This window comes from Micromys minutus, assembly GCF_963924665.1.
Source record: "Micromys minutus genome assembly, chromosome: 13".
NCBI lineage: Eukaryota > Metazoa > Chordata > Mammalia > Rodentia > Muridae > Micromys > Micromys minutus.
In genome coordinates, this window is record NC_137982.1 from 18,897,082 (window position 1) to 18,922,086 (window position 25,005).

A 25,005-nucleotide genomic window follows, 5' to 3' on the forward strand; every position below is an offset into this window, starting at 1 on the left:
TTGAGATTTGAGTATGGAGTTATATTGAGGGTAAATTATAAAATTTATTCTTAGAATAAGAATTTTTTTTTTTTTTTTTGTAACATAAGACCTAAGTCATTGGGAGCTAGACTTGTTCCACACCTGTTCATGTTTAAAACTTTCTCAGGTCTTATTTTAATTCCAAAGTCAGTGCCAATTCAGGCACCGGTTTTTTTGTGATTGTTTGGTTGGTTTGCTTGTTACCTTGGCATAGTTTTTGTTTGTTTGAGAGCTTCATTCATGCATATAGAGCATTTTGATAAAATTAACTCCACATTTCCCCCCTTCCAACTCCTGACCTGTCGACTGCTCCTTTCTCTCTCCCACTCTCATGTGCCATCTTTTACTGAGCTCACTGGGTAACAAGTTCACCATCATCTACTAAACTGTAATAGATGCATGCTCAGAGAAAACCACCCCCTCCCCCAGCAGACATGGGTTGCCAATAGCTGCAGGCTGAGGGTGGAACTTCCAGAGCCCCCACTCCCACCCCTACTTGTTCTGGGAATGCTTCCCTACTGCCTCTGATGTGAGTCCACAAGCTAATATTGGTGCCATTCTGTGTTATTTGATTTTCAAAAAAAAAAAAAAGAAAGAAAAAAATTCCCACTTGGTCCTATGTCTTATCATCCAATTTTGCCTTAAAATACCTCCTAAATGAACACAGAGGAGTCTACTCTAAATGCCCAGCATCACAATTGGGGAATCATTATGCTATATGACAGATTTCTCCCCAAACAAACACTTTGATCATTTACTGATAGCACAGGCAGGGAGCACTAATGACTAACTCCAGCATTGTGGTGAAGACCCAATGGAGAATTAAATGCCTCAGAATTCACTCATTTTTATTTATCTTAGGGGAGCATTAGTGGGGGGTTGTTTTTCTTTTTCTTTTTCTCTAAATTAATATTATTTTGGCATTGTCCCTTCCTTTGAAAAATAAGAAAGTTTTAAGTAGGTTATAGGTAAAAGGGATTTCTCTTTTTCTTTCCAGATATCTCTGAGAAATATAAACATGAAAATATTCCTGTGGAGTCAATACTAAGAGAATTAACAGTGTCTCCTGCAGTAAAAACAAACAGGACCGCATTTTCCTGTTCCTTCTACTAACTGTCCACAGTGATGACCATTTACTTTAATAATAAAATGCATTTCTTTTGTTCTGGCTTTCCCAGAACTGTCTTTTTCTAGAAATGCTATTGCTTTGAAATATCTAACCTCCTAACCCCATTCTCGCTTATCTCTGTTTTGGGCTTCTATGATTCCTTTTTTTTTTTTTCTTTTTTCTTTTTGAAAATAGTCTGAAAAGTTTGCTTGCTTTTATTTATTTTTAAGCTTGTTAATTTTTGTTTTTAGTATTTCTCCATATATGTAGTCGTCTACCAAGTCACCAACACATATAATTTTTATCTTTTTGGTAATTTCTACTTATTTTTATAACTTTGCATAAAAAGCAGATGTTATTTTGGAACAATGTGTTACACATATCTAACTATTTATAGTACTACTATATGACTACAATGTTTAGTTATAACTATAATGACTAGTTAGTAATTAGTAACTAATTAGTTTCTCTTAATCAGTGAGTATTAGTTGACAGTTTTAAAAGGGGATTAAAATGTTGATAGAACTCTCCACATGTTTAGAGTAGTGACCTTATTCTTTTTCCCATAATAAACTTTTCATTTTTATTTTGTTTTTGTTTTTATTTTTTTTGTTGCTGTTTGATTTTTGTTGTTTGTTTGTCTGTTTCAAAAGAGGGTTTCTTTGTGTAGCCCTGGCTGTCCTGAAACTTGCTCTATAGACTATCCTTACCTCAAACTCAGAGATCTGCCGGTCTCTACCTCCCAAGTGCTGAGATTAAGTGTGTGTGCTACCACCATTCCATATGTGGCTATTCTGTAGAGTTACATGATGAAATTCCCCTTCCACTTGATGTTACCTAAACTCAGTGATACAAGGACTTGGAACTATTCACAGTGCAAAAGAGTCCTTATAGATGATGAAACACATCTTTGCCTCTGAATTTTTGGAGTAAGATTAATAATAGATGCTGGAGATCTCATTGATTATTTCTTTATTTTTATATATTTTTTTCCTCTTTCAACTTTATTTTTTAAAAAAGAGATACATGTACAATCTTTTAAAGGCATTTTGGCATAACACTAATGAATATATTTTTGTCAGTACTTAATTATTTTAGAGGTTTGATGATATGCATTGAAATCTACTAGTTACCATAAGTATAAAGTACATGTAGAACAGAATGTAACATGGGAACAGTCAAAGTTGTCTTGGTGAATATGGATTAAACATAATAAGTTTTGAAAACCAAAAATTGCCACAAGGCTATATTCTTAGCTCTTGGATTATTAATGATTTAAGGTGCAGGAGTACTATACTCTGAGAGCATGCTATACAATTATTTTTTTTACTCAGAAGGACTGAGGCTTTCACATTTTGGCCTTTGTTTTTCTTGAGCTTCATAAGGTCTGTGAGTTGTTTCTGGGGTGTGCCGAGCTTTCTGGGGCTAATATCCAATTATCAGTGACTGCATATTATGTTTGTTCTTTTGTGACTGCGTTACCTCACTCAGGATGATATTCTCTAGATGCATCCACTTTCCTAGGAATTACATAAAGTCATTGTTTCTGATAGCTGAGTAGTACTCCATTGTGTAAATATAACACAATTTTGGTATCCATTCATCTACTGGTATCCATCCAGCTTCTGGCTATTATAAATAGGGCTTCTTTGAACATTGCTTCTTGACCTTTTGGCTAAGATTAAGTGTAGTATCTGTTCTTATCTCATTGATTATTAGGAAGAAGATTTTAGTCCTCTATTTATCAGCCACATATACCCCTCTTTCCTTTGTGATAGCAGGAGATTTTGAGTCTGAACTCTAGATTCTAGGTTGCTTCTGATCTAATGTGATTACATGGTTATGTGCAATAATACGGTATAGTATCTGGGAATCTTCCCTTCTGAATGATGGCTGTTATTGGCAGTAGTACCCTCGTTGTCTGGGTACCAGGTACTACAAAGCAATGAGCATCTGGAGGGAGAGTCAGTAAAATGAGCAAATGGATTTGTTAGAATTCTTCAGTTTTGTTTTCTGGGTTTTCTTTTCTGTCATTAATATTCCTTTCTCCACAATTTCAAATTCAGGTTGCATCTTCTTTAGTCATTACAATGTGTCCACATATCCTTTCTTTTTTGACAATCCAAAACTGCCTCAGTGGTGATAATGTAACATTTTCATTTTCTGATGTTTTAGAAAGATGCTATTTTTTTAAAATTTATTTCTTTATAGCCAGTTTCTTTCTTTCTTATTCTTTAGTAACTTCATATGTGGATTTCTGGTAATATTTGTTCACTGCTCCCTCTTGTCACCCTTCCTCTCCAACCACAGCCTTTTGTTCCAATTAACCCCCTTCCTACTGTGTATTTTCATGCACTCACATGTGTGACCCACTAAATTTCATCATGGTCGGCTGTATGAGAATGAGTAGGAATCCTGGACACCCAATCAATTGCTATTACCCTCCATACTCCATATGCCTTAGTTAGTCACTTGTTTTCAGCACTGTGAACATCTTTGAATCTCTGTAAGAATTACTGCCCACTATAAAAAATAATCTTTTCTGGTGACGCTGAGAACAACACTAATCTACAGCTAAAAGCATATGTCTGTAGAAGGTCTTTTAACACAATGTCTATTTGGATACGAAAATATCCATTCCTTCTAAGCTTTATGACATCCCCCAACCATAGGCTCTTTACCAAGTTTACATTCTCCACCATGAGCTAACAGGGTGGCAATCCAATCTGAAAGCTCCCCTTTACTCTCTAACAGTTATGCTGCTATTGAGCCTCCTCCTCCAGGGTAGAATGTTGTAGCTCAGAGTATTTCCAGCTGTGTGGGTCTGATGGTGAATTTACTCCTCCAGAAGCTTCTATAGTGAATTCTGGCACCATGTAAACAAGCCAGCAAAGGGGGTTATTCTTCTCCATGTCCTGGAACCCAATGTCTGATGTCTTCATCAGTTGTTTTACATTATCATTCTTGTAGGTGACCAAGAGAGTGCATTATTTGGGGAATATGTGGGTCTGTCTCTCTTACCAACAGCTTGTAGGGATGTAACTCACACTGTGTACTTGGTTTTTCACTTAATAGTCATTGGCTTCTGAGAAGATTACTATCTACCCATGCTAGTGGATAAATATCTTTAATTTTATGTTTAGTAGATTTGGAGAATAGGAGTCATGGTGGGTTAATTGTCTAATCACAGGTACAATCGCCTGGATGATGTGCCCATGGGCATGTTTGTGAGGAATTATCTTTCTTACACTGAGATGAAAATCTGACTTCCTGTGGGATTACCCGTCTCTGGCTGGGATCCTAGATTGCATAAATGGAGAATGCGGAGAGCATGCATGTATCTAGTCCTGCCCTCTCCCTGATTAGAAGGAGAGTAGGAGTCTTCAGCTCTGTTGCTGTGGTAGCTTCACAGATGATACTCTACAATTTTGAACCATAAACTGAAATAATCCGTTTACCCTTTGAATTACTTTTTTCAGAGTATTTTATCTTATCACAGCAAAAGAAAATGAACTAAAGCAGTAAGTCCCCACAAGGGTGCTTCTGTAAAATGTTACTCTTTTCTCCACCCTCTCTTCTCTCCATCCTCTTCTCCATCTCTTCTCTCCATCCTCCTCTCCATCCTCCTCTCCATCCTCCTCTCCATCCTCCTCTCCATCCTCCTCTCTATCTTCCTCTCCATCCTCCTCTCTATCCTCCTCTCCATCCTCCTCTCCATCCTCCTCTCTATCCTCCTCTCCATCCTCCTCTCCATCTCTTCTCTCCATCCTCCTCTCCATCCTCCTCTCCATTTTCCTCTCCATCCTCCTCTCCATCCTCCTCTCTATCCTCCTCTTCATCCTCCTCTCCATCTCTTCTCTCCATCCTCCTCTCCATCCTCCTCTCCATCCTCCTCTCCATCCTCCTCTCCATCCTTCTCTCCATCCTCCTCCCCATCCTCCTCTCCATCCTCCTCTCCATCCTCTTCTCCATCTCTTCTCTCCATCCTCCTCTCCATCCTCCTCTCCATCATCCTCTCTATCCTTCTCTCCATGCTCTTCTCCATCTCTTCTCTCCATCCTTCTCTTCATTCTCTTCTTCATCTCTTCTCTCCATTCTCCTCTTCCTCCTCCTCTCCATCACTCCATCCTCCTTTCTATTCTCCCCCTCCTCCTCTCCATCTCTTCTCTCCCTCCTCCTCTTTATCTCTTCTCTCCATCCTCCTCTCCATTCTACCACCACTACACCTGTTCAACCCTCTCTACCTGCAGTATTCTTTAACTTCTATGTCACACTTCCTGCTCTCCCCGCCTTCCTTGAGACCTTTTTTTCTAACCTCTCATGGAACCTTACTAGTGTCTTTATTTATGTTTAGAATTCAGTCTTACTGTGAAGTCAAGGCATGCCTCAACCTCAAAATTCTCCAGCATCTGCTTTCCATGTGCTTAGAATATAAATAGAAACACCCCAGGCCAGAAAAGATAATACATGTTACCTTTTAAATTTTTGACTCATTTTCACTTTTGCTCACATTTTCATTTCTATTGATGAAGTTTTTTATTTTTTCTTTCTACTATGGCTTCAGTGGAATTTTAATGAGGAAAGAGATTAAGATATTTTGCCAACTTCCTCATTTTGACTAGTTTGACACTGTTTTTCTTTTTTAGTATAAGATCTAGAGGATATAGAATAGTGGCAATCATAATCCTGTGCCGGGATTCACCCAGTAAAAACCACTGTGCTGTGCTGCGTAGATTCAACAAAAGCATACATACGCTTACTCTATGTATCTTCCAGGCTTCCAAAGCCTTTATTAGTTCATCTTACATTATATTTTAAGATACTTAAGTGAAATATAATGATGATAGACAAAAGATGCTTGATTAGTTACAAAATAATTAGTTATAAATTATCTACCTCCTGAAGGTAGCCAATATTTGTTCAGTTACTACTCTGACAGGCAGTAAGTTCAGCTCTGAAAGTCATTAAAGGCAAGAGACATATGTTTTAATAAAATAAATCTGACAATTAAAAGTCAATGACACTTTATTAACACTATACCTTACTCCTACCTTAGATTTATTGCCTGAGGGATGGCTCAGTGTATAAAAATGCTTGCCCCACAAGCATAAGGACATAAGTTCTGATTCTCAGAATCCACAAAAAAAGTTAGACTTGGTAGCATGCACGTATAACACCAGTGCTGCCAACTGACAAGCAGATCTGAGAGGTTTGCTTGTGAATTGGTCTAGCCAAAACAGCAAGTTCCAGGTGTGGTAAGAAACACTGTCTCAAAAAGAAATGCAGAAAAGATATAGAAGAATATATACCAATATTAACCTTTGTATCCTACATGTGCTCTTAAGTGAGCACATGCACATGTGTACGGATATAATACACACAGTAATAATTACAACATATTAATATATAATTAAATAATATTAATATGTAGTTATATTAATATAATTGTATATAGTATATGTTATATAGTATATATTTATAAATACCTTATGTCTTATGACAGTAAATATGCTTACTGTGTTTTAATGTCAATGTGTCCTACCTTGCACACGGTTCTGCATCTGCTTCTTCCCATAGCAATGACTATATATCTACTCAACTTTTCTTTCTACAGAAGAACTTAGATCCCCGACTTCTATGCAAACACAGGCGCGATCCCAATTAAGATCGGTGAAGAGTTACTTTTGGCAATTTCATTTAGTTCAGCCAAAACGGATGTTAAATATTCTATAAGAAATAAGATCATCTGGAAGAGACCAGCAATTCAGCTGGCTCATATCTTGAACGAATTGAGAACACATTTCAGATAACATATCTTGATACAAAACTAACACTCATGATTGGTTCAATGACACACTGAAAAGATTGAGCTCATAGCATTGTGAAATTGTATGTAAAGTACTACACAAAATGGACAACTGGCTTCTTAGCTTGGGGCTCTCTTGACAGGGCACTTGAGAACAGTTTTCCCAGGAAACTCTGATGGTTAAAATGACATAGCACAGTAATCAGATGAAGGGGTGTTGGACCTTTATCCTGATTTTTTTCTACTTTTCACTAGAAAGTCCTGAGAAAATCCCAAATGAAAGCAAATCGGAATATTATTCACATGGTCATTTTCTTTAACTCATCCTGACTTACACTGTTTTTCAATGCATCTAAGCAACTGGTAGTAACCTGAACATGGAATAAGGGACCCACTTTTAATATGTAAATGTGCTGCTTTTATGAATTTCTTGGACAGGAAAAAATGGCAGATTTTCTTTTAAAAACCGTATGTTCTTACATTTTTGATATCTGAAATCGGCAGCTTGCCAGAAACATTCCTAGTCCAATGCCAGAATACCCCCAGAAAGGTGTCCCAAGAAGTCTGTTCTGATTACTGAAGATGGTGAAGTAGTCCTGACTTCAAACAGTAGATTTTTCCACACTTTAGTGGTAGATGACAGCTCTATCCATTCCACAATGTCAAATTCTTTGGTTTTGGCCATCGGGTATTTATGCATTTCTGGCTAAGGAAGTAGAGAAGCCTAATTTGATTTTGGAGCCAAAAGTTTTTAGGCCTCGTTCCTTTGGAACTTGGACTGGACGATTTTGGCATTATATAAAGGCTAGGACAGATCAAGTAGTCACACATAACTAACTGACTCAACAGACCATATTCAGAGAGAAAGATCATGCCTACACATTGTATAACCATTCTCCAAGGCAGACTGACAACACCCTGAATTCAATCACCCTTAAATAAACACACAAGGAAAGCACAGCTTTAACATACCTTTGGGCGCTTCTCTCCACTGCTGCCTGATTGGTTTTCGTGCCATAGGCCAGGCTGCAGATGCTGTCATTACTGTTGTTCTTACTTATGTCTGTCTGCTGTCTGCTAACAAGCATTCATATGCTTTGGATCATTAAAGTCGCAACCTCCTGTGCCAATCTATTCCTCTTCATGGGTTTGCTGTAGTTTAGAAGGAATGATGCTATTTTTGTTTCTTGTTCTTTTGGTTAGGGTCATTTTCTACGTCTGACTACCACAGCATCTATCCTTGGCCTCACTGAACATAAAAACTGTGTTCTTATTAACCCTGTTCTTTCTACTTGTTTTTCAATGCAAGCAAAACAATGTGTGCTGGAAGTACAATAGCTATCCCTGCTGCGTCTTCAGCCATGCCCTGGTACCCTGCTATCAACCAGCCTTCTCTACTTACACCCATGCTAAATGTCTTCTGACAGACTCCAGGTGCCCAGGATTTTCACAATCCTACCCATTCTATTGTTGGAACTTGTCACTTGGATCTTGGGGAATTGTCCCCTTAATTCTCTCATCTTCATGTTGATGACGAGTTGAATACACTTATTCATCTACATGCACAAGGCTGCATGCATCCATGGGTATGGCCAGGGGGTGGAGAAACACAAGTTTCTCTTTCACAGAAGGCGCAGAGGATAGATGTTGCACAGAGAGAAAGAAAAAAAATGTCACTTGTAGTATTATACGTGCTGCCCATCTAAACCCATCATTGCCTGGCACCTACATACTAAGGGCAAGGATCCAGCCAACTTGTGAGTGGGCACCAGGCCATCTGAGCAGATGGGCATGAAAGTCGGCAGCCAGTAGACCATGTATGTGCATCAATGGAGGGTGTTGAGGGCACGATTCCCAGAGGAGAATGTCCTAACAGCTGTCTGGCCTGAGCCAACATACTTACAACCAAGGAAAAGTGCCATCCTTCAATCTTGCTGAGTCGGATTAACCTTCAAAATGAAATCTTCTTTTCTCAGCAGCAGAAGGTGAGTTTGGGAGGGGGGTGTCTCTAAGAACCTCAAAGAATAGGTGAAGAAAGCAATCTGGCAAGGGACAATTATTAGGTATTGACTAAAGATGCTGAAGCCATTCATTCAGTGTGCTTGTATCGAACACTTCTCAGAAAGTCTTAATTCGCAAGAGTGTTGTAGTTATTCAAATCTTTGCCTCCCAAAGTGTTTGGAAATATGACTCTCAATACAGGCAGACCACTTTCACTAAGTACATATCTCCCTGTGAATTAAGAAATAGAGGTCTATGAAAAAAGATGATCAGTAGGACTATAGAAAGCAGACAGCAGGTAAGTATCTTTGTCAAACGTTACACACCACAGACTACATGTCATACATAATGCATCACAGGATTCCAAAACCAAAAGGGTTTCTTTGTTAGTGATCAAAATAAGCTTGCAGAAGTAAAAAAGAAACCTTGGTTTTTTAACCTGGGTCCTTCTGGAAAGTGAAAAGAATTTTTAAAAATTGAAACTGAGCCTGATTTAATTTGTCAGGAATTTCAGGCAGTTAGATATCATGAAATCAGATGTAGAATGTGTCTGCACAAAATAGCAAAACAGGAATTTAACAATGCTGGGCTTCATTTTGGTGAACATGACTATAAATCATAAACATTCTGATCCTCAACAATTGTTATTTGTTCTACATTTTACATTTTATGAGGCATTTATGAAATAATTTTAAGTATTTTTAGTGTTGGCTTCAATTGTTTTACTTAAAAGATTGCCTAGCTTTCACTTGTTGAGAAATGTAAATTTTATTCAAACATTCTAGAATACAAATTTATACTTTCATAATCTACTTTTTGAACTATTTCCTTTTGTCTCTATAAGAGCAGATATCTCTGATCTCAAGAGTAAATGGGAGGAGTGAGTGAGTTATTTTACTTGCTAATAGGAAGAATGATAAGTGTGACTTCAATAAATTCTGCACTGCCATTAGCAGTGTTAAAAACGGAATAATATATATCACAGGCCTTTGCCCAAGGGTGGTATTAGGATGTACTGTAGAATTTGATGGAGGAAGAATTCTCATGAATCCTTATGCCACTGGGGCTATCCCCACTGTAAGTCCTGCTATACCCTGTTTCTCTCTTGTTTCCTTCCCAGTGAACTGAGTAGTTCTACTTTGCCATGTGCTTTCAACAGAATGTGCTACAAGCTTAATGCGTTGTAGTCAAGTGATAATGGACTGAAACATCGAGAGCCCTTTCCCATAACAAACTTGCTAGGTTAATTATCACAGGTGCTTCATTGTAGTGACAGAAGGCTGAACACTACACATGCAGAATCTAAAATGTCCATCTTACAAAGAGAATAGTTAGCTTTGCCAGAAATAAGGGGAGTGAGTGGTTAATGAGGGGAGATGTGTAGTTGGACATAAGCTACTTTGGATAGAAGTTACTTCTAAGATTCTGTAGCACCTTAGGATACTTAGGATTGACAATAATTATGTGCACAGTTTTTTTTTTCTAATTTTATGCTTTATTTTTTTATTAGATACTCTGTATTTACATTTGAGATGTTATCCCTTTACCCCACCCCACTCCCATTCCCCCCACCCTCCAGTTGCCTTCACAAAGGTGTACTCCCTTCAGGTCTGCCTCTCCACCCCATTGCCTTGTGATTCCCCTGCATTGGGACAATGCACCCTCTCTGGAACAAAAACCTGTTCTCACATTGATGCCAGACACTGCTATCTTTAGCCACATACACAACTGGATCAATAGGTTTCTCAAAGTGCACACAGAGGTTGGTGTTTTACTTCATGGAAGTTTTGGAGGGTTTGGTTTATTAATAATATTGCTATCTTCCCATGAGGTTGCAACCCCTTTCAGCTCCTTAAGTTCTTTCTTTAGCAACCTCATTGGGATCTCCGAGCTATTAGAAACAATGACTTCATGAAATTCATAGGCAAATGGATGGAACTTGAGACTATCATCCTGAGCTAAGTAACCCAGTCACAAAAGAACACACATGGTATGCACTCACTGATAAGCAGATACTAGCCCAGGAAAGCTTGGAATACCTAATACCCAAGAAACAATTCACAAACATTATGAAGCTCAAAAAGGAGGAATGTGATAATGGAATGCTTCAGTCCTTCGTAGAAAAGAGAACAAAACTCCCCTGGGAGGAAATGCAAAGTCAAATCAATGAATAGGGATTGTAAAAAAGATCACTTAGAAGCCACCATACTCACCTGGGGATCCACCACATATGCAGTCACCAAATCCAGGCACTATATCTGGTCCCAAAAAGTATTTACTGGCAGGAACCAGACAGAGATGACCCTTCAGGAACTATGCTAGAGTTATATAGATACAGGAGAACATGTGCACATTTCAAAATAGCAAAACAAGAGAAAAAATGTTCCCCAACGATGTGAGAAATATTCAAAATAGCAGATACATCAATTACTCTCATCTGATCAATACACATTGTACATCTGAACTGAAGTTTTATACCTTTTCCCATAAACATGTGCCATGATTCTGTATCAGTAAATATTTTAAAATATTTAGAAGAAAATTAGGATTAATTTGCATTCTTCTGACTGCCAGCTGAACCAGCACCATTTGTTGAAGAGGCTGTCTTTTTTCCATTGAATGTTTTTAGCTCCTTTGTCAAAGATCAAGTGACCATAAGTGTGTGGGTTAATTTTTGGGTCTTTGATTCTATTCCACTGATATACCTGCCTGTCTCTGTACCAAAACCATGAAGTTTTTATCACAATTGATCTGTAATATAGCTTGAGGTCAGGGATAATGATTTCCCTGGAAATTTTTTTATTGTTGAGAATAGTTTTTGCTATCCTGGGTTTATATTATTCTAAATGAATTTGCAAATTGCTCTTTCTAGCTCTAAGAAGAATTGAGTTGGAATTTTGATGAGAATTGTGTTGAATTTGTAGATTGCATTAAGCAAGATGGCCATTTTTATTATGTTGATCCTTCCAATCCATGTGCATGAGAGGTCTTTCCAATTTCTGAGGTCTTCAATTTTCTTCTTCAGAGATTTCAAGTTCTTGTCACAAATCTTTCACTTGCTTGCTTAGGGTCACACCAGGGAATTTTATAGTTTTTGTGATTATTGTGAAGGGTTGTGATTCTCTAATTTCTTTCTCAGCCTGTTTATCCTTTGATTAGGAGAAAGCTACTGATTTTTTCAAGTTAATTTTATATCCAGCCACTTTGTTGAATTTGTTTATCAGTTGTAAAAATTCGCTGGTGGAATTTTTGGGGTCACTAAAGTTTACTATTATATCACCTGTAGATAGTGCTATTTTGACTTCTTCCTTTCCAATTTGTATCCCTTTAACCTCTTTTTGTCGTTTGATTACTCTGGCTAGCACTTCCAGTACTATACTGAATAGGTAGGCAGAGAGTGGGCGGCTTTGTCTAGTCCCTGATTTTAGTGGAATTGCTTCAAGTTTCTCACCAATTAGTTTGATGTTGGATACTCGTTTGCTGTAGATTGCTTTTACTATGTTCAAGTATGAGCCTGGAATTCCTGATTTTTCCAAGACTTTTAACATGAAGGGGTGTTGAATTTTGTCAAATGCTTTCTCAGCATCTAGACAGATGATCATGTGGTTTTTTGTTTGTTTGTTTGTTTGTTTGTGTTTGTTTATATAGTGGATGATATTAATGGATTTTCATATATTGAACCATCCTTGCATTCCTGAAATGAAGCCTACTAGATCATGGTGAATAATTGTTTTGATGTGTTTTTGGATTTGGTTTGCAAGAATTTTATTGAATATTTTTGCATCAATGTTCATGAGGAGAATTGGTCTAAAGTTCTCTTTTTTGTAGGGTCTCTGTGTGGTTTAGGAATAAGCATAATTGTGGCTTCACAAAATGAGTGGAGTATTATTCCTTCTGTTTCTATTTTTTGGAATAGTTGGGAGAGTATTCGTATTAGGTCTTTTTTGAAAGTCTGATAGATTTCTGAACTAAACCTATCAGGTCCTGGGCTTATTTTGGTTGGGGGACTTTTGATGACCACTTCTATTTCCTTACGGTTTGTGGGGCTGTTTAGATGGTTTATATGTTTTTGATTTAAGTTTGGTACCTAGTGTCTGTCTAGAAAATTGTTCATTTCCTCTAAATTTTCCATTTTAAAGATTAATAGGTAGTCTGATTTCCTGTTTGAAAGAAAACATATGTTTGGGATTAAAGAAAGAAAGAAAAGGTGTTAACCACTTGAAACCATAGTGGAGGTACCTCTCTTTGGCTATTTAGGGGTCAGAAAATTATGGTTATTTTTAATTGTCCCTTTAATTTTTCTCAGGGGATGAAAGACGTGAAGCAGTGTCATATTTTTGAGCTATACAATAAAAAGAGAATTATGGTGCAGTCAATTTTCATATGTACGGAATAGATTTGTCTATGAATGCCCACTATGACATTTGAATAATACAGTGGTAAGAAGGAGACAGGAAAATATATATGCTAAGATACATATCTATTATACATTAATAAGATACACAGTCAAATAATTTGATCTTTCATTGCTTTATGTGATTGCCTACCATTGAGACTACTGAAAGATTTATTTATATCACTACAGGAAACTATGTACTGAGTAAGTGTTCAGTGTCCACAGAGTTATAACAAATTAAGAACATGATAAGGTTCAATTCTACCATCTTTGGCTTCTTTCTGCAAAGCTAGATGCCACATCCATGCGCTGGAAAAGTAGTCATCATTTAGGCTGCATTTATTATTTGTAAACAACTAAATTGTTACAAATACTAAAAATATTAACCATGTCCCTGCATTCCCAAAATATTCACTAACGTTCCTCAATGTCTGATTGTGATAGCTTTAAGAAATTGAATTTGGCAAAATGCATGAAAATTTGAATATAAGACTTGGGATATACCAAAAAAATTCTTGAGAAACTGTGAAGATAAAGACTAAACTTAACCACAGATTTATTTCTGCTTTTCATCCACATATCCAGGGAGGTTGCTAATGGGTGGTATGCCTCAGAAAACGCACATGTCTGTGAAAACCTTGGAACGTATTAATGCTTTTCAAGTGATTTTATTTCAAGTCTAAGCCACAAGATATAAACTTTCATCAAAAATGGTAATCTAGTTAAAATCAGAGCTGTGTGGAATGTTTCATGTTTATGTATAACTTTCATGGTAGACCCTCCCACACAGGGGAAATAATGTGCCCAAATTCTGTTATTTTTACAGTGTGCAATGTATCACAGACTAATCCCACTCATCAGCCTCATGTGTTTTAAATAGATTCTTAAAAATGAAAAATAAATGAAAGAAAAGGGAAGAACATTTGAAAAAGTAAATTTTAAATTCCAGTTGGAAGCTAAAGATCTGAAAAAAGTAATCGTGCACGTTCTATTAAGAAAAGAGAGGGGTGTGAAGGAAGGTTGCTTTATGCTTTCTGGGTACACCATGTTTCCGTTTCACCTTCCACAGGTACAAAGCCTCAGAAAGGAGAGAGAGCTGTGTGGTTGGTGATCATGAAGGAAAAATGCAGCTTTGATTTAACATTGTTAATCATATAGATTAATCTGATATCAATTTTAAGAGAATCCAAGTCACAAGACACTTGCATTTTAATTATTTTTCAATGGGACCTACTACAAATCATCTCCATTTATAGGTCATGATAATCCAATAGGAAGGTACCGCCATTAAGTTTGTTCACACATTTTGTTCTTCTCTAAATGAAAGGTTATCATAAATTCAGACATTTGTTATCACATCTTCACTGTTTAAAGAGACAGGATACAGAGATAAGAAGAGCTTAAGACATAATCATGTCACTTGAAAAGAAACTAAGATGATAATCTTAATAAACAGGCCAGAGAATCAAAATATGAAGCATTGGGTGTTAGAGGGCAGGGGGGTCCTCTAGAAAGTCCCAAAGACATGGGATGTAAGAGACTACCAGACTCAATGGGGTGGAATTAGCTGGAATGCTAATGAAGAGACTGCCTCTAGTAGAAAAAATGTGGCCCCCAGTTGAGTCTTCAAATTTTTCAACCCAGAATTATCCCTGTGTAAAGGAAACGTAGGGACAAAAATGAGCAGAGATTGAAAAAGAGGCCATCCAGTGATCAGCCCAGCTTGGGATTCATCCCATGCACTCGCATCAAATCCTGACACTATTCCTGAGGCCATATTGTGTGTGTTGACAGGAGCCTGGCATGCTGTCCTTTGATAGGGTCTATCAGTAACTGACGTACACAAATGCAGATACTTACAGCCAACCATTGGACTGAGGTCAGGACCCAATATGGAGGAGTTAGAGGAAGGACTGAAGGAGCTGAAGGGATTGCAACCCTATAGGAAGAATAACAGTGTTAACTAACCCTGAACCCTCAGAACCCAGAAACTAAGCAAAAAACCAAGGAGCATACATGGGGTGGTTTGTGGCTCTTAGCACATGTGTAGCAGAGAACTGTCTGGCAAATCCTCAGTGGGAGATGATGCCCCAGGGAAGAGGGATGCTGGTAAGGGTGAGGTTGGGTGAGTGGGCAGATGGAGGAGCATCCTCTTGGAGTGGGGAATGGGGTGAAGAACCTGGGGAGGCAGACCAGGAAGAGTGGCAACTTTGGGGATGTAAACAAATAAAATAATTAAATAAAACAAACAAATAACAGTGAACTAAAATTGAATAAACTAAAAGACACATTAAAAAAATAAACAGGCCAGAGAAACAGAATTGTCAGGCTTTTATTTACTCAGAATTTTGGAAATAAATCTATGTCAAAGTTCATGATTATTTTTAAGTAGAACTGTAAAATGAAACTGAAGACATTTCATAACTCAGAAATATTATTTTTGAAAAAGATAACAAAATAAATGTAGCGGTGCCCTCTCCTATGTGGTCAGCATAGGTGTATATTCCCTTTAGGCTTAAGAGCATATACAACCAGAAAGATGCATATAGCATAAAAATGTTCCCACCATTGCCTTACCAAAGGAGGTCACAATGCTGGCAGTGAGGTCAAACTTCCTTTTCTCCTATAGTCATGTTCTACAGCACCTGAAATTCCTCCTCATGTAGAGGAGACATCCTTAACCATGGTCAATCTTGTACATTCACCTTGATAGCCTCTACTCACCCCTCAAAAGTTTAAATAGTCTTTATCCCCCACCCCAAATAAACTGAGTTAGTTCTCCAAAGCTGTTCCCAGGTGTGTGTTCTTTTTCCATAAACTCACTCTTGACCAAGAAAGATCCTTCCTGCACCACCCAATCCAGCCTGGTGCACAAAAGACCTGGCTACCCATTGAAAAATAATTGAAATGCACAAATGGGAGAAGTGGACTAGGACAGTATGCTACACTTCCAGAGGTGGTCTATTCATACAGAAGTAGCCACATGAGTGTGTCTTAGATTTTATCTTCTCCGTTTTGGTGGTATCACTATTCTAATCTGATGCTTGGTTTCTCCATTTACTGTCTCACATACAAGTATAAATATTCACTGTTGTTACCTAAATAATTGAATTTCTGTCAGTGGACATCAACCATCAGTTGGCAATGCAAATAAATATTACAAAGGACTCTCAGAAAAAATTAAGAATGCCTTCCATAGAGGTTTACTTCCACAATTCTGTGAGAAAAATAACTTGCCGAAAGAAAGCTGCATTACACTACTGTTATTTCTTTGACAGTCAATGTCTCAAATTCACCAACTATTTAGAAAATAATCAGATCAGACCGTGCCAGGTCCTGAAACATGGCATACATAATTTCAGACAAAGCCCAGGTGTGTGGCATAGGGTAGGGGTATAGTTTGAAACCTGTTGGGGACAAAAAGCATGGTCTCAATGAATTACTCTTCTTGCTGTGCTCAGAATAGAAACGGGTGTGTTTTAATGACCTACTCGGAACTGGCTGAGATGAAATACTGAACATGAAGGTTGTTCTACAACACTAATTGATATCTAATTAACCAATTAAGGATATCTACTGTCTTTTTTTTTTTTGCTTTTGATTGTAGGTTTATCTATCAGATTCTCAGTCTACAAACACTATATAGTAAGATTGAATACAATAAACAAAGAAACAAACTGCCCTTCTATATGAGATAAAAGACCTCTAGTCTTAAACTGTCATGTGGAAGGGATATCCCAAGATTTACCAAATCAGATAGTAATTCATTACTCATAAATGTCCATAAAGGTACTATGAAATTATCTATTATATGTAGGACAGTTTTGGAGTCTTTTTTTCCCTATAAATGTGTTTGTTGTGTGAAATACTAAAAAAGCCACTATGCTGGTGGGCATGGCCTGTTCTCATCTTGGCAGACTCTCTGACCCAGAGCTCTGAAATCTCTTTACCAGACTCACTTTCTTCCATGGTAGGTTGCTGACACACCAGTCCCACACATCCAAATTTACATGGCTAGCTGAGTGTAAGGGGCTACTTCTTGCAAACCTACGCTTTACTGCAGCACTTTACTGGAACACAGCCTTGTTGCTGTGTGAAGGAAAACATCATACAGTCTTAGTTTAAAATCAACAGGTACCACAATCGCTGGGCATAGCAACTGTTGTCGTTTTCTGTAAGTCATTCTTAGTTAAATTCTCCAGTGGTGAATACTAGCAGATCAGCCAGCTAAACCAGGAGCCTCCTGTTTGCTATACCTTCCTCCAAGCTCTCCCTGTCCAAAAGCAAGTCTTCTTTTATTTCTTCTTCTCTTCCCCAGAAGTCCCTCCTACTCCTTGCCCAGTGATTGGTCCCCTGAAATCTTTATTCATAGGGAAAGGTTTTGCCACACTTATTTTAATGAGAATTTTGGGTGAACCAAATTTTCATTGCATTTATATTTCTGCTATGTATGTTATAGAAAGACAGTCTGATGAGTCCTAACTTCTCATATCTATATGTAGCAATTAAGCCATTATGGATACAGAATTTTCAATACCCTAACTCTAGATCAGGCTAATGTGGTTCGCAATGAAGTTTCTTTGCTTTCCTAGGAAGACTGTTTCAGCACGGATGAGCGACAAAAGTTCTCTGTTTACAACACCCGAATAACATGGTTGAATACAACAGATCAGCAGCTCATTGACCTAAGAGTGATAAGGAGTATTACCTCCCCAAAGAAGTATTAAGATGATTTATAATGGGTTTGAAACTGATTCTAGCATTAAAATTTACAAGCTTGACTCTCTGTTAAATGTCTACATTAAAAGCATTTTTTTTTCCTCTGTAAACTGAAAGGACTCAACGTTTCATCGGGACATTACTTACACACACACACACACACACACACACACACACACACACAACTTAACAGATGTGTATTAAGATCTTGAATAATACCTGGCAAGTCGGTATTCCACAAATGTTAGCATGAGATATTATCTTGTCTATATTTTGCGATTTATATTTGGTTTAGCTAAATCAGTGGCTCATTTCAAGAGAAAAGCAAGTGTGTGTTTAGAAATGGTCCTTTTTTCTCATTTTTTTCATTAACATTTATTTCCTATTTTAGTCATTGGCTTACTGGATGAGGTTTCCATATTTACTTGACTCTTTTACTACACTAGTAAATGGCTATGATATGGTAAACTTTCTACCACACCATAAGACTTAAAAATAATAGAGTTAGACTGTTCCAACAACAAACCTACCACGGTTAATGACAAGAACAAAGCAGAACTGGAAAGCCTGCCTCACAGGTACATGTTCTTCAGGTGAGTGACAGGCAGTATTAGGGGATGATGGAGTATTAGGCCACTCTCCTGATGACAACGTACTAGTGATGGAACAGAGAGGACATGGAGTGACAGCCATGTCTGACCAGGTCCCATGCATCAACTTTGCAATTTCCTTGGCACTTTTATCTCTAACAATTAAAGTATTTTATTTTCCAGGTAATTAACTATTGCCACGAAGCTAGGAATACAGTTGGAGTTTAAGGAAATAAAAAAAAAAGAAAGATATTATCATTCAGGAATCTTCCATCCTTACATGGAAGCAAGGATGCAGGTAGAGTGTAATAAGAACTTCAGAGACATAATTCTAAATGTAAGGCATCAGGAAACAACTTTCCACTTATTTAAAGGACTAAATACTGACAGACCGTTTCTCACTGCCGAGCTGTGGATAGCCACTGTGAAACTGAAGTTTGTAGAATTTCTCTCAGCGACTACTTTTGCTCTCCGCATCCTTACACATAAGGTCTTCCATCTTTACATCATTTTAGTGTCTATGGTGGCTATACTTTTGAAGTAATGCCAGCTTACAAATTCTCTAAACCATGTGATGGTTCCAAGAAATGGGAATCTATTTCTCACTTAGGCAAGGGAAGGCTGTTTTCTACAGGAAGCTCTGAAGTATAGTATTCTCTAAATATAAAACTATTCCTCCACCCAAATTTAAAGTTAAATAGCCAATGAAAGTAAACTTCCTGAGCCTAGGCAATTAGCTCCATTTGATGAGCCAGCTTCCATAATCTTCATTCCACACAGACTAATTTGATGTTGAGTCCTAACCAGTGTCAAAGATACAGAGAATTTGGAACAAAATCTGTTTGGATAGTCGCTTTGAATATTGATGTATCTTTTGTCTCCTCACCTTCTGTTAGCCTAACCTAGTCAAACAGCAAGCTCTAATCATCAGATAAACTAAGTATAGGTTCAAGAGAACAACATCTTCTTTCCTTACCTCTCTTATTTTGTACATATTTTCCAGCACTTGGAAACATATCCGTCCACCTAACCAAAAAAGGCATCTCCAAATCAGTCCTTGTCCCCTCGTCAATTCTAACCAATCCTGACGAATTAGATTGGCTTACATGATAGGGCCTAGTTACTCCAGCCATGAATGTCTATATACTTGACAGGCTGAGAACTCAGATGCCCCCACCATTCCCACTCTAGTGTGATGACCTGGAGCATTCCTGGTGAGCTGCTGAAAAGTCTAGGAAGATGGATTCTGATGGTAGCCACAATGGCCACAATAATAGGATGTAAAAAGCCTACCAGCAAAAAGCCAAGCAGGTAGGCAACAGCAAACCTTGACTCTTAGGCTATAGGCCAAAGATCCTGCTTGTTGTTTAGAGGTTCTTCCCTGACCCACAGTTAATCCTTCCCGAAAGTACATTTATTGATCAGGCCAGTTATTCGTCTCTTACTTAATGCCATATCCAATCACATTGAAAACAAAGATGAATCATCACACCCTCCAACTACATCAAGCTCCGTTTCCACAATTTGGTGGTAAATATGTCTTTTCATGAACTCACAGTCTCCCTAAAGAGCTAAATGAGTTTGAACTTGAAAATCAAGTTATCTGCTTCATTTTATCTGCATTTTACAGATAATGGTGGGGTGAGAACCAGGGAAAAGGAAACATAGCAAACAGCCTAGTCAGTACACCAAAACAATTACTATGTTCTGCTGGGCAGTCCCTGTGAGACCTTTGCTGGTGGAAACCAGTGCTACTCCTCTGCCTGGAAGAACACCTCAGGCCTATCATTCTATAGAGTCTGCATCTGCTTCCTAGGTGCTTGCCCATGCCTGATGTCCATCCTTCCATCAGATACCAGCTGGGCAGTAGAAAGAATTATCTCAAAGTTAGCTCTCATTATAATTAGTTTTTTGGAATAAATATGGAATTTCTGGATTTTAGGCTCAGATTCTCGTTTCTATTGTAATACAATTACCTCAACATCTCCACAGACATTGACCTAATTTCTTCAGTCTGTGGAAACTTCATGTCTACTTAAAGTGCTGAGACCTAGTTTATTTCTCTAATCCTTTTCTTTATCACTCTTCTTTCTTCTTTTCCACTCTATCTTTTATGTAAAATATGAAGTAATCTAATGAAATCCTTCAATCTGTCAAGCATATTAAATCATACATTTCCCCTTTCTTCTTTAATGGTGGAATTTGCTCATGATGCTTCTTCTGGAGAAAGAACAATAATTTTCACTCTTCTTTGCTCAAAGACAATGTGTCATGCGACTGTTGTGTATTTAATGGCATCTGAACAATAAAGGATGATGTGAGAATAATACAACACATATCCAGAGAATTATGGGCTGGAAGCCTGGCAATACATCATGTTTTTGCATGAAATATTTTTCCCAGTTAGTTCATTTTAAGATGCTCAACTGCAAAGATGTAAAATATTTATTTTATTATGTTTTGAGTCTGGTAACAAAAGAAAAAAATGCTTGTCTGAATAAAGCATAAGCTCAGCTTGTGCTTCCCCATGATGCTCCAGAATGGCTTAGGAGTTTGAACCTGGTGGTCCATGGCTGGGTGAACTGATCCTTTGGAAGTTTCAGATTCTTGTGATTAGTGGGTGAAGCTGGTTACTGGACACTCTCTTGTCTATCAACCACAAAATGGCAAAGTCTCTGCTTGCACTGAATGGTTTAAGCTTCCTCATAATATGGAGACTATTATCCAAGCTAAGAGTTCCAACAGAGATAGGCATATGATTTTTGTATTCTAACTTTTAATGTCATGAAGTGGCACTTACATAACATTTACTTATAATTTGGTTAAAGCAGGTGTAAAAGTCTGGTGATGCCCAAGATTCTAATACTGATCTCATTACCTGAGAAGTGGAATCTCAAGGTCTAGAAGAGTACTAACTATTTTTGCAGCCAACCATCTTGGAATATAAATTTTATTCAAATTAATTAACATCTAATACATTATTCATTTTACATATATGTTATTATTTGATCACATTTTAATATGTTCATTTTCATTTGCATAGTGACTAGACTGTGCTCATTAAAATGATTTTCAAATCAGTAAAGAAAAGCAACGTAATGGTATCAAATGTCAATGTGTTTGCAGATTTCCCGGCACAGAAGGAATCATTCACAGCATGTGTTGAAAGATGTCATTCCACAACTAGAACATCCAGTAAGTGACGAATTTTACTATAGCATTGTACTCGTTGATTTACTACTGCAAAAGTTACCTAAACTCAGTGACTTGAAACTGTTCACATAATCATCAGACACTGTGAGAGTCCGAAATTTAAGAATATTTTATTAGTGCCTAGCTCGGTGACAGTTAAATGTTACCTGTCACTCAGAGCTAGATCATATTGACTGAGGTAGTGCCAAGCTCACTAACACAGTTATTGATGGGATTCACTTCTATAAGAATCTTGGATGTGAGTATTTTGTATCAAATACTATAAAGCTTGTATTTAGAACAAGAAATTTAAATATATGTATCTTGCCTCCACCCGTTAAAAATCTGTGTTTTTACAAACACCCACTGCTCTATTCCCGAAACTTAATGGCCTGGAATAGGACCCTCCCTCCTTTCTCTTTAATTTCCTATGTGCCAGCTCTCTAAGCCTGTGGAGCCTTTCCTTTTCATGAAATGCCACCGTAAAGCATCTGTACCTTCTATCTCCTCCTGCGGTTATGATGGAGGCTAAAATGTCCATTTGTGTCTGCCAGCCTACAGCATCACTCCATGACTCAAAATTCTCAGTGGCTTCTATTCTCCCAAGGGTTGAAGTTAGACAGCAAACAAGTTACAAAGTCTTAAATATCCAGCTACCTCATTACCCCAACCTCGTTCTTCTCCCTTATTCTGCTCCAACCAAACTAGTTCTTCCTTAGAGGTGCTATTCCGCTTATTCATTGATCTTTCCAGTAAACTGCAATTCATTCCATTGTGGTCATTATATTTAAGTAACATTGTTTCATTTACCTGCTATTATTCCTGTATCATTTTCATTGCAAAGCAAAGTAAGGACTTGGAAAGCCAAGGCCTCACAAATACATGACATTTTCTCCCTTCTTTTTAGTTAATCCTTTTTTTTAATACTCCAGATTTTATTCCCTTCTGGTCCACCCTCTGACTGTTCCACATTTGATACATCCTTTCCACCTCCCTCTCTGCACAATGATGTCCCCATCCTCAAGCCCCACCTTATTAGACTTCTGAACTTCCTGGAGCCTCCAGTCTGGAGGGTTAGGTGCATCTTCTCTCACTGAGACAAGACCCCGAAATCCTCTGCTGTATATGTGTTAGGGTCTTCATATCAGCTGGTGTATGCTACCTGTTTGGTGATCCAGTGTCTGAGAAATCCTAGGGGTCCAGGTTAAATGAGATTGCAGGACCTCTTACAGCCTGGCCCTCCTCTTCAGCTTCTTCCAGCTTTTCCCTGATTCTACCACAGGGGTCCGAGCTTCTGTTCATTGTTTGGGTACAAATATCTGCATCTGACATTTTCAGCTGCTTGTGGTGTCTTTCAGAGGGCAGTCATGATAGATCCCTTTTGGTGAGCACTCCATAGCTTCAGTAATAGTGTTAGGCCTTGGGGCCTCCCCTTGAGCTGGATCCCACTTTGAGCCTGTTGCTGGATTTTTTTTCCCTCAGTCTTTTCTCCATTTCCATCCCTGCAGTTCTTTCAGACAGGAACAATTTCTGGTCAGAATTTTGACTGTGGGATGGCAACCCCATCCCTCACTTGATGATGCTCTGTCTCTCTACTGGAGGTGAGCTCTACTAGTTCCCTCTTCCCACTTAGGGCACTTCACCTATAGTCTCTCCCTTTGAGTCCTGGGAGTCTCATCTCAGTGTGATGGTTGGTTGTGTCTATCCACATCTGTATTGTTCAGGCTCTGGCACAGCCTCTCAGGAGAGAGCTATACCAGGTTCCTATCAGCAAGTGCTTCTTGGCATCAGCAATAGTGTCTGTGTTTGGTGTCTGGAGATGGGATGAGTCCCTAGGTGGGGCAGTCACTTTATGGCTTTTCAGTCTCTGCATTTACTTTTAACATGAACAATTCTGGATTAATATTTTTGAGATGAGTGTGTGGCCCCATCTTTTAACTTTTTAACATGCCTATCCTCTGGGTACACTCTTTACAGGTTCTATCTTCCCTCTGTTGGGTATTTTGGCTAATGTCATCCCTGTTGGGTTCTGGGAACCTCTTCAGTCCTTGCCATCTTAGACTTTCTAGTGGCTACCCCTAGTTCCTCATCTCCCACTGCTACATACCTCTGTTCCAATTCCTGACCTGAGCCAGCCGTCTTTATGATTCAGCCTCTCATCAGTAGTCTTGTACACCACCCATATCATCATCTTGGCTTTGAAATGCCACCTCTAATACTCCTTTATGTCTTTCACACCGATCATACAAGGGCAAACCTGGGCAGTAACCCAAGAACAACCTACATTAAAGTAGTAATTTCAACATGTCATTTCCCTTATCCAAACAAACTTGCTTCCTTTCATCTATGACATCAGTTCATAGAACGCTCCCATGGTCTTGATTTATGCTATATATTACCTCCTCCCAAATACACACCCTCAAGCCAGTAATAGAAGTATGATTGAGGCATGGCTTTTAGCCTGAAGGAGCCTGAGTTTTCTCTAGTAATTATGGTGCTTTCATCCTATCACATGTTCAAATATTGCTAAGCTGTCCACTCTTATTTCATGGGTAATAGACTTGCTCCATGGCTGCACTGTAAATGCCTGGAAGTGAGGGGCAATGACTTGTGCTCCCTATGTTATGTCCTGCTTCCACTTACATTATTGCTGACATTGTCGTTTGTTCTGGAAAGGCATGTTTGACAATTCATATAACACGTGTATTAAGGGTTTATTAAAATGTTGGTTAAAAATATTCATAAATGTATGTTTGTTATTCAAATGAAGCTCAATATTTTCAGTATTGAAATTAGATGTTTTTATAGTTTGTTTTCAAGTTTATCAGTGTGTGTGTGTGTGCGTGTGTGTGTGTGTGTGTGTGTGTGTGTTTGTGTGTGTGTTTGTGTGTGTGTGTGTGTGTGTGTGTGTGTGTGTGTGTGTGTTTTAAGACAAGAGTTTCTCTCTATAGCCTGAGCTGTCCTGGAACCCTCAAACTCATAGAGCTCTACCTGCCTCAGCCACCCAAGTGCTAGAATTAAGGGCATAGGCCACCACCACTTGTCAAAATGATCAGTTCTTAACTTTACATTTTTAAGGAAATTATTTCCGTGATTTCTCAAATCCAAAGTAGTTTGTATAGTCTGCTTTCCATGCTCAACTTGGACTTGTCTCTTTTCCAGATAAAAAACA

At 38.1% G+C, this 25,005-nt stretch overlaps 1 protein-coding gene across 1 annotated transcript in view; it reads left to right on the forward strand.

Moving 5' to 3' along the window:
* The window catches only part of ARHGAP15 (Rho GTPase activating protein 15), a gene marked incomplete at its 3' end in the record, with an annotated part of 579,351 nt that overhangs the window by 26,453 nt on the left and 527,893 nt on the right, over positions 1-25,005 (forward strand). The window contains exon 2 of the mRNA XM_080928022.1: positions 21,768-21,836. The remainder of the gene's footprint in view (positions 1-21,767; positions 21,837-25,005) is intronic.